Genomic DNA, 9,967 nt, shown 5'->3' on the forward strand with positions numbered 1-9,967 from the left:
AGTATTTGGCTGTTTCCACATGGTGTAATTTAACTTGTTTCTCTATTCTCTTATTTCCTGTAAACAGATACTTTAGAACTAAAGATTTGCTTAAATTCCTTCCTTCCTTCTTTCTTTCTTTCTTTCTTTCTTTCTTTCTTTCTTTCTTTCTTTCTTTCTTATTTCTTTCTTTTCTTCCTTCCTTTTGGTGGAGATACTTCATAGGTGGTAGTATATGCTTCCTGATGCATCACATTAAGAAGCTCATAATGCCTATTTTGTCCAGTTTTTAATGACCCAAAATATATATTGAAGAACTCTAAGGTTCTTCAAGATTACTTAAGGGGCCCTGCAAATGTTTAATTCAAATTTCATTTAAAAATATACAATTGATGCTCTCTCCTCTTCGCCATTGTGGTGTGTGCTGCTGACTGTTTCTCACCATGTCTTCTCACAAGACTTTCAGGATCAAGTGATTCCCGGCAAAGAAACAAAAGCAGAATCGTCCCATTCCCCAGTGGATTCAGATGAAAACTGGTAATAAAATCAGATACAACTCCAAGAGGCAGCATTGGAGAAGAACAAAGCTGGGTCTGTACATGAGATGGGATCGAACATGAGATGGCACATGTTTATGCTGCCTGAAAGTCATGTGTTTCTATTCCATCACCTTCCTATTGCCTGACCAGTAGATCTGTTTTATCAGGAAATTGACTTTTCTCTGTTATGATGCTTCTGCACCTGTAGGTTGGTTCAGTAATAAACATGTGAGACCTTTTGACTGAAAAAAAAATATATATATATATAATTGACTACTGCTTTTCTGATTTCCTCTGATTAAAGAGGAAGTCAAGTAAGTGAGCCCCAGCCCTCCACCTGCTTCAGCAAGAGTTACTCTGCCTTTTATATTTTGGGGCCCTAGATAAGATTTCATTAGAAAAAGTATTACACTAATTAAAATAAAATAAAATAAAATAAACCCCTTCTAAATTTTAGGTGATCGTGTGACCCTTTCCAGAGGTATTTATATCAGAACCAGGGACTCTGAAAGTCAGAAAGACCTTATGACTCAGTGAAAAAAGTTCTTAATGCATGCAGTGGGCACATGTGGTGGGAGACAGCATGGAGTCTTCCTGGTACCCCTTGAATCATACAACTCAAGAACTGTTATGATCCCCTCCAAATCTATGGCTGCCTCCCATTCATATAATATGTCCTTGTCTCATTTAGGCAAAAGTGGACTTTGAATAACAGCAACTCATACTTTAAAGCAGAGCTAAAGGTTTATCAGAGGACTTCAGTCCAAAATGGAAGGTATATGAGGTAGGAATCGCTGTGAACCTGCCAACTGTTTCCGGGGTAGTATGCAGACACCCTTCAGGTGTCTTTTGCTGGAAAAAATCTCTAATTCTGGTCACAAGAAAAGATCCTCTATCTTTCTGACACAGAATATACACACTCTCTGTGATACCTGAAATCAATACCTGATTGTCCACTAGACTCTTTTTCTGGTATTCCATTAAAATTGAGCTTCTCTCTATAACTGAATGTTGAACACATCAAAGTGATGGATGGTGCATCAGCCCCTTATCCCCAGGATTTTGGAGGCAAAGTCTTCAGTCTTATTGTGGCTAAAATAAGATTTATGAACCTTTGCTTCAATTCTAGTTTAATCCCCAAGTGTCCGCTTTTTAATTGTCAAAGAGTTGTAAGGTCTGCCCTTCATGGAACTAGGAACAGTAGGACAATACACAGCTGGATCTCATTGCAGGTGGATGAAGGGAGCACTGAACCCTCATGTTTCCTCTGAGATGAGAAGACTCAAGTTCTTATTATTCTGCTCCTCTGATCTGCAGTATTGTTTCTGAAATAGAATATTTTGCCAGTAGAATGAAGGCTTTAGCTACAGTCTGTTGTATTATCATTACCGTGAATATCATCCTCTTCCTCTTCATCATGCCTATATTCCAATATACCGTTGGAAGAGAGGGACAGTTACTGCCTTTCTTGACCTTCTGAAGCTCAGAAAAAAAGGGCTTACAGAAGCAAAAGAAGAAAAAGCAGCCAACCTAAGGCTCAGATCAGTTGTTGGCCCCACAAACTCCAAATTTACTGCAGAAACTCAATCACCTTTCTGATTGTCCAGATAGAATTCTCATGAATTTCCTATGGGGAAATTTTGGTTAAACGTACCAGTTTTTATCCAAACTGATAGAGATATATACAATAAAAGTGAATTTGTAGAGGCACCTGGGTGAGTCAGTCAGTTAAGCATTTGACTCGTGATTTTGGCTCAGGTCATGATCTTGTAGTTTGTGAGATTGGAGCCTGCTTGGGATTCTCTCTCTCCCTCTGCCCACCCCCCCCCCCCAACTCACATTCGCTCATGTGGTTTCTCTCTCCTTCCCTCTCTGTCAAAATAAATAAATAAACATTTTTTTAAGTGAATTTTTAGACACATGTCAAGGTTTATTAGCTCCCAAGCCCTTTCCCGAAGTCTGTCCCCAATTTATAGGTTTCAGAGTGATAATTACAAGCCAAAGGCTGAGATACGGTTAGAAGGAGGCTTGGCTTCAGGCATGAACAGAAAATGAAGCCACATAACAGGACTTCTAGGGGGTCTCCTCTCTGTTCATGAGGCTGTATTCCTTGTGATATAGAAATCATACTTTGTACAAGTTTAGATATAAGACGTTCATCAGATGAACAACTGGAGAGAAAATAACTGCTCATTAGTGGGAAGACAGGGAAGTATAACTGGATTTTGAAACGTTAAAGAGGATGCTGCATAAAATTGATTGATGTGGGAAGATGTTCAGGATAAATTAGTTGAAAAACAAGGTGGGGGAAATTTTACATATTTATAATTTTCTTTTTAGTTTTGGATATTTTTAGTCTTGAACGAACTATGCATGCTTTATTTGGAAAGAGAAAGGAGGTTCTATTCTAAGCCTTTTAGTATATTTGCATGGGTTGGCTTATCAGGCTAGCTCACTATGGAAGGCACAGACATCTTGAACCAATGGAAATGAGTCAGGGAGTGACAACATTTCAACTTGGAAAGAAGAGGGAAAGGACAAGCCTTGATCACATTGGAGCAGCAACAGGACTGCCTGAGACAATGGGGGAGGTGGAAGATGGGCAAATTAATGGAGTAAATTAAGGCAAGGCTTGATTTGATGTTTTGAGCCCTTCATAGTTTGGTTTAAGTACCTCCAACATGAGGGTGAGTGGAGTAATGGCAAGGCCTGGGCCACAGCTGACATAAAGTGGAGTGATCTTGTCTCTACATACTTGGTTCTGGATAGAGAGGCCTGATGGTTCTCTCCGCATATCTTTAAGTCCAGCAGTGAGGTTTCAAACATCAGCTACACACACACACACACACACACACACACACACACACGGTGAGTTAAATAGAGAGTGATGATGGGGAAACCATGCATGTGAATCTTCTTTTCAAGCGGCAGTTCACCGCTCTAAATGTACTGCCCCAGGTAGAAATGCAAGTTAGGATTCAGAGCTCAACATCAAAGATAGGGTGCTTTGTTTCAGCAGGTTAAAAAGCAACTCATGGTATCACTGCAAATATATCTCAAAAGTGTTGGCAACTTCAAAGGGATTCATTAAGAGAGCTCCCCCAATAAAGTCCCTGGAAGTTTACTAAACTGCACAAAGGTACTCTTATTAAAAGCTAAAAGCAGGCCTAGGAGGCATTTTAATAAAGACCTCCAGTTAGCTACCTGGAACAGGAGAGCTGTGTTGAAGGCCTGGAATAGAGAGCAATTTGTCGTGATGCGTCTCTTAGGGCAAAGTTCCTAATCTCTGCCCTCAGTTTTTTCTTCCTTAAAACCCAGACTTATGGGGGACATTGAGAGGATTAAACAATGTTTGTGAATGAACTCATTGATGTTAATTCCTTTATAGGTAAAACAAAGTGCTCAACATTACCATCTGGACCAATATCTGTGACGCCTGCTTTGGAAAGATTCTAGGTTCTTCCCAAGTGAACCATGCCTGAAAGACAAGCAACAGACGAGGAAGGTTAAACTCAACCCACTCCTTGAAGTTCAGAAAGAACAAAATGGTGGGATGTTGAAGGATCAGGAGGCTGTTGGAAGGTCAGAATTTGAATAAGAATGGAAAAAAGTATTCTCTCATCCCCCTAATGTTCAAATGATCTCACTTGGTCTTAGAAGTGAAACCTATAGGGTCTGGTAAAATTTAGAAGCTTTCTGAAAGGTTGTTCAAAAAGATAAGAAAACAGAGAAGAGCCATTGTTGGACAGACAAAGTGACATATGCACACTGCCATATTGAATCCTGGACAAAAAGATCTGCCATGATTACAATCGAGCTTTCAGTCCAGAGGCTAGTTCAGCCAAACATTTTGTTCATGCTTTTGAAAACTCAGTGGCAAGTACATAAAAATGTCTGCAACCCAGATGAGGTTGTTAAATTCTTTCTTAAGAACAAGACAGAAAGGAGAAGTGATTTACTAGAGTATGTTGCTGGGTTTGTTTTTTATTTTTATTTTTGCTCTTCTAATCCCCAAGCCCACAGCAGCCCGTCTAGTTGAATCTTGATTTGTTTTTGTCTCATATGAATGTGAACATCCATCCTCCCAGCAGAAATGGTAAATAGCTGTACACATCTATGTCACGAAGTGCTCATAAATAACAATCATTTATGGGGCTGGTGGGAGGGCAACCTTTGGGCTTAGAGAACTGCCTGCAGCAACATTGTTCTATGACGTTTCCTATAACTAAAGGAGCAAAAGCATTGATTCTTGTTGTTACTGTTTAAAATTATTATTTTAAAGTAATACATGCACACAGTAAAAAAAAGAAATTGAGGGGCGCCTGGGTGGCGCCGTCGGTTAAGCGTCCGACTTCAGCCAGGTCACGATCTCGCGGTCCGTGAGTTTGAGCCCCGTGTCGGGCTCTGGGCTGATGGCTCAGAGCCTGGAGCCTGTTTCCGATTCTGTGTCTCCCTCTCTCTCTGCCCCTCCCCCGTTCATGCTCTGTCTCTCTCTGTCCCAAAAATAAATAAGTAAATTATGGGGCCTGACGCGGGGCTCGAACTCCCGGACCGCGAGATCGTGACCTGGCTGAAGTCGGACGCTTGTCCGACTGTGCCACCCAGGTGCCCCCATATCATGCCTCTTTAAATAATATTCTCCTTATACCCAAGCACTGTTGTCGAACCCTTAGAGAAGAAGTAATGCTGTTCAAAGAAACCTGTTCAAGCATCAAGGTCAAAGGGATTGCATTTTCTTACACTTTGTCACATGCTGGAAATCATGCTGCATTTTGGTTTGCTTTATAAATGGAGCTTAACTTTCTGACAAAATCCTTCCACCTCTGACATTTCTAATTTTTCTGTCCTTCCTTCTTTTCCTCCTTTCTCCCCTCCCCCTCATTATTTCTTATCCAATTCTGTTTTCATCCTCCACATGAGTTTGGGCTTACAGTTTCCTTTGCTCTATTTTACCTGTAGACAAGTTCTTACCCACTTTCTCTTTTCCAGAAAGTCATCAAATTCTCTGGTCCATGAACAACTCCTCCTGCCTATTCTCTTTTGTGAATCCTTACACTTATTTTAGTAGTTTGGGAGAAGGGGAAGGCATTTTCTTTTTTTCTTTTCTTTCATTTTTTAAAAAATTTTTAAATGTTTATTTTTGAGAGAAAGAGAGAGCATGAGCAGGGGAGGGGCAGAGATAGAGACACACAGAATCTGAAGCAGGCTTCAGGCTCCGAGCTGTCAGCACCGGGCCCTACACGGGGCTCCAGCGCACGAACCATGAGATCATGACCTGAGCTGAAGTCGGATACGTAACTGACTGAACCACCAAGGCACCCCCGCTTTTTTAAAAAAATTTTTAACATTTATTTATTTTTGAGAGAGAGAGACAGAGAGACAGAGACAGAGACAGAGACAGAGTGTGAGCAGGGGAGGGGCAGAGAGACAGGGAGACACAGAATATGTTTCAGGCTCCAGGCTCTGAGCTGTCAGGACAGAGCCTGATGCGGGGCTCAAACTCACAAAATGTGAGATCATGACCTGAGCTGAATTCGGAGGCTTAACCAACTGAGCCACCCAGGTGCCCCTCTTTGAAGGCATTTCCAACATATGGGTGCCAATTTCAGCAAACAAAACAACTCTTAGTTTTCTAATTAGCCAGAGACAGGTGAGAGTAGTCTAATACCCATTCCATAAAACCAAACACTAGAACCTGTCAGAAATGGTGTTGGTCACTAATTCTGTTACAAGGCACCTAGTCTAAAACCTTGATCTCTACACCCTTATCTGTCAGTCCTGGGTAAGAAGGGGAGAGATTGAAGAAAGACTCCAAGGTCCATTGCAGGCTTTTCAATAGCTCATCATTTTTCAGTGCTGCTTCCCCAGAGAACTGGCACTGCTAATAGCCCAGGAGAACATACTGAGTAAGAATCTGGGACCCAGGGATTCTGACGCTTCATAGCTATGTGATTTTTTTTTTTTACTACTTCCTTCCTTAGGTTTCAGGTTGCTCATTTATAAAGTGGAGGTGATACTAGTGCTCACCTCATGGGGGTGTTATGCCAATTAAATGCAATAATACAGCAAAGTACATGGTGCCAACACATAGTAAGTATCCAATAAATGTTAGCCATTTTTATAATGAACTTTGGATTTTGAATATACAATTCTCTGTGGAAAATTCCAGAGGAAGGAAGGCATGTGGTCCCCACCCTCATATAGATCCTAGTCTAAGGAATGGCCAATATTTTCACTCTATGGTGTTTCATATATGGCAAGAGTTTACTGGGTATCTGTTGGATAAATAATTGAACAACCTTTGGTCCCAAAAGCAGACATGGCTCCTCCTTTCAGGGAATACTCAAAGAGAAATAAGACACATATTATATAAACAAATACTGAGTACATTTAATCCCAGTCCACTCATATGATAATTCATTCAACCATTGTTTGCTACTCATTGACTCTATGAAGAAATTATGTTAGATCATTTAACAAGATATAGTTCCTGCCTTCAAAGGATTTAAAGTCTAGTATATAAGACTTAGAAACAGCTAAATACATTAGGGTGAATGTGTTACAGACCAATCAGAGCAAGGGAATTTTCTAAGATGCATTATTTCCATGTCCAAGTCCTCTTTCTCCTCCTTGGCCCACCTTTCATCTCTCCTGATGTGTCCATAGCAACGTTAATTTCTGAAGTAATAAAAAAAACATGTGGACTGTGTCTGAAAAAATGGAGATAGGTGCATAGCTCCCTACCTTCCTGAATAAACCCATGGATTTAATTTCCTTGCAGGCAAATGAACTTCCCAGAGAGTACACATTTTTCCCACTGACTTCCTAACCCTAGCCATTCTTTGACTTCTTGTTCTGTGACAGAAAACCCCTTTCCCCCATTAGTCATCTTAGAAGTGCATAACTAAGGGGAAGTTTTACCTTGGAGGAGGGGAGGGCAGAATCTTTCACTTGCAAATTCCACTGCATATTCTGGAGGTAGAGAATGGTGTGGAGAAAAAAACCTTTGAAGCTAAACAAACGTGAGTCCAAATCTCAGCTCAACTTTTTACTAGATGCGTGACCTTAGGCAAGTTAACTTAAGCTCCCTGAGTCTCAATTTCCTCCCACATAAAATGAAAATCATAGTGCTGTGTCAGAGACTGCTAGTTCTTTCCCTAAGTCTAGCCTATCTTTTACCATAGGAATAGAATTTTTAGCTGGTCACAAGGTTGCCTAGAATAGAACAAGACTTTCTTGGCCACATGAATAAATTCTGGTTAAAGGGATGTATGTGGAAGCACCAGCGTGCTGGTAAAGGCTTAACTGACTCTGCACACACACACACACACACACACACACACACACACACTGTACATATATGCACCTAAGTTTATTAAAATGTTACTGATATCAAAGATATACAATTTACAATTAATAAAATACATAGTAATCAATAGAGCTCCATACAGCCAACTGGATCTTACAGAATGCTTTGGTTAATTGCTGCTGAACTCCTATATCTGTATGCAACCTATTACAGATCAACCATCATTTGACAAATGGAGTTCCATTCCAATTCCCTAACTCTTCTCCCAATAAATTTCTTTGCCATTCAATCTGAAATGTGATCTACTCCTAAACTATTTTTCATCCTCATATAAATTATATCATTAAACTGAAATCTCTTTTAGCTTTAGCACTACATGTGTTGGAACCTCACTCATTTGTCAGGGAGGTGAGTAACTTCTATGCTGAACTGGATGATAGTTTTCTAATACTGGAAGAATATTGCCTTAATGTTTTTTGCTATTCATAATATAGTGACCACAGACACACCACACTTTTAAGTTTCATCTGCATTTTTAACATTTTCTCCATCACTTTCCTAAGTTTAGACAAAGAAAAAAATGATAAATCAAACCCTGACTTGTAGCATTTGCTGATTTCCGTAGTGTAAATATTCTCATCATGGCTGACTTCAAGCTACCAGCATGAGGTCACTGAACACAGAGTAGGGAAGACATAAGCAGTGTTGTCTCCATATGAAAGCAATAAATATAATTTCACATGTTATGGTTATTTGGAATTCTCTGAGTTGTCTATGTTTTTTTTTTTTTACTATTCTTACCATTGTATTCTCCCTCTCATTTGTGAGAATTTTCTGTATGTTATTAGTCATGTGTATCATCTATCACTAGAAGTTAAGCACCATGAATACAGGTATTCAGACAAATAACAAAATAATAAATCAAACCCTGACTTGTAGCATTTGCTGAATGTTTTCAGCATTGCCTCTGGTAACACCCATCCTATAAAAGGTGTTCAAACAAATATTCATTAAATAAATAAATTTGTTAAGTGAATGTTGCAAATATTTCCCTGGACTATAATTTGTATTATTTATTTATGTTTATGATTTTTGCCATACAGAAGTGTTAAATTGTATGTTGTTTAATATACCTGCCTTTTCATTTATTGGGTCTGAGTTTTCTGTCCTATTTAAGAATGCCTCTCTCCACCCAAGGTTGATTATTTTCCTAAATTTTTCTGAAAGTTTTATTTTTTTGTTGTTACATTTAAATCTGGAATCCATCTGGAATATATTTTTGTATATGACATGCATTTCTTCCAGATGGCTAGCCCATTGTGACACTTCGGTAAATAAATTATTTTTCTCTACTAAACTGAAATTCAACTTTTGTGGTACAGTAAGTTCCCATGTGTGCTAGACTCTGTTTCTGATTCTCTAATCTGTTCCAGTATCAATTTGCCTACTTCTGGACCTGTATGATACTCTTTTCGAAGACAGACTTTATAGTAATGGCAATATAATAACAGAGCACAACTATAGCATTTACTATATGCTATTCTAAGGAATTTAGATTTAATCTCCACAAAAACCCTATGAGGTAGGTACGGGTAGTATCCTCATTTTACTGAGGATGAACTTAAGTGGAAAAGAGGTTAAGAAACATATTCTGCACCACACCACCAGTAAGTAGCAGAGCCTGGGTCGTCTGATCCAAGGCAGGACAGCTCCAGAATCCATGTTCTTTTTTCTTTTAAATGTTTATTTATTTTTAAGAAAGAGGGGGAGACTGAGTGTGAGTGGGAGAGGGGCAGAGAGAGAGAGGGAGACACAGAATCTGAAGCAGGCTCCAGGCTCTGAGCTGTCAGCACAGAGCCCGATGTGGGGCTCGAACTCATGAACCTTGAGATCATGACCTGAGTCGAAGCCACTTAACTGACTGAGCCACCCAGGTGCCCCCAGAGCCCATGTTCTTAACCATTAGGTCAAACTACCTTTGTGTAGAGAGAGCATGTAACCTTTAACTATTCCCTTAAAGAATAATTTTCTTTGCTATTCCTGGAACTTATTCTTTCATAGACTTCTTTAAAATAATTTTATGGGGGGCGCCTGGGTGGCTCAGTTGGTTGGGCGTCCGACTTCGGCTCAGGTCATGATC

General features: G+C 39.7%; 1 pseudogene; it reads left to right on the plus strand.

Moving 5' to 3' along the window:
- The first annotated feature begins 422 nt into the window (after positions 1-422).
- LOC122467068 lies at positions 423-599 on the plus strand (annotated as a pseudogene).
- Positions 600-9,967: the final 9,368 nt, after the last annotated feature.

This window comes from Prionailurus bengalensis, chromosome A3 (genome assembly GCF_016509475.1).
Source record: "Prionailurus bengalensis isolate Pbe53 chromosome A3, Fcat_Pben_1.1_paternal_pri, whole genome shotgun sequence".
Taxonomy (NCBI): Eukaryota; Metazoa; Chordata; class Mammalia; order Carnivora; family Felidae; genus Prionailurus; species Prionailurus bengalensis.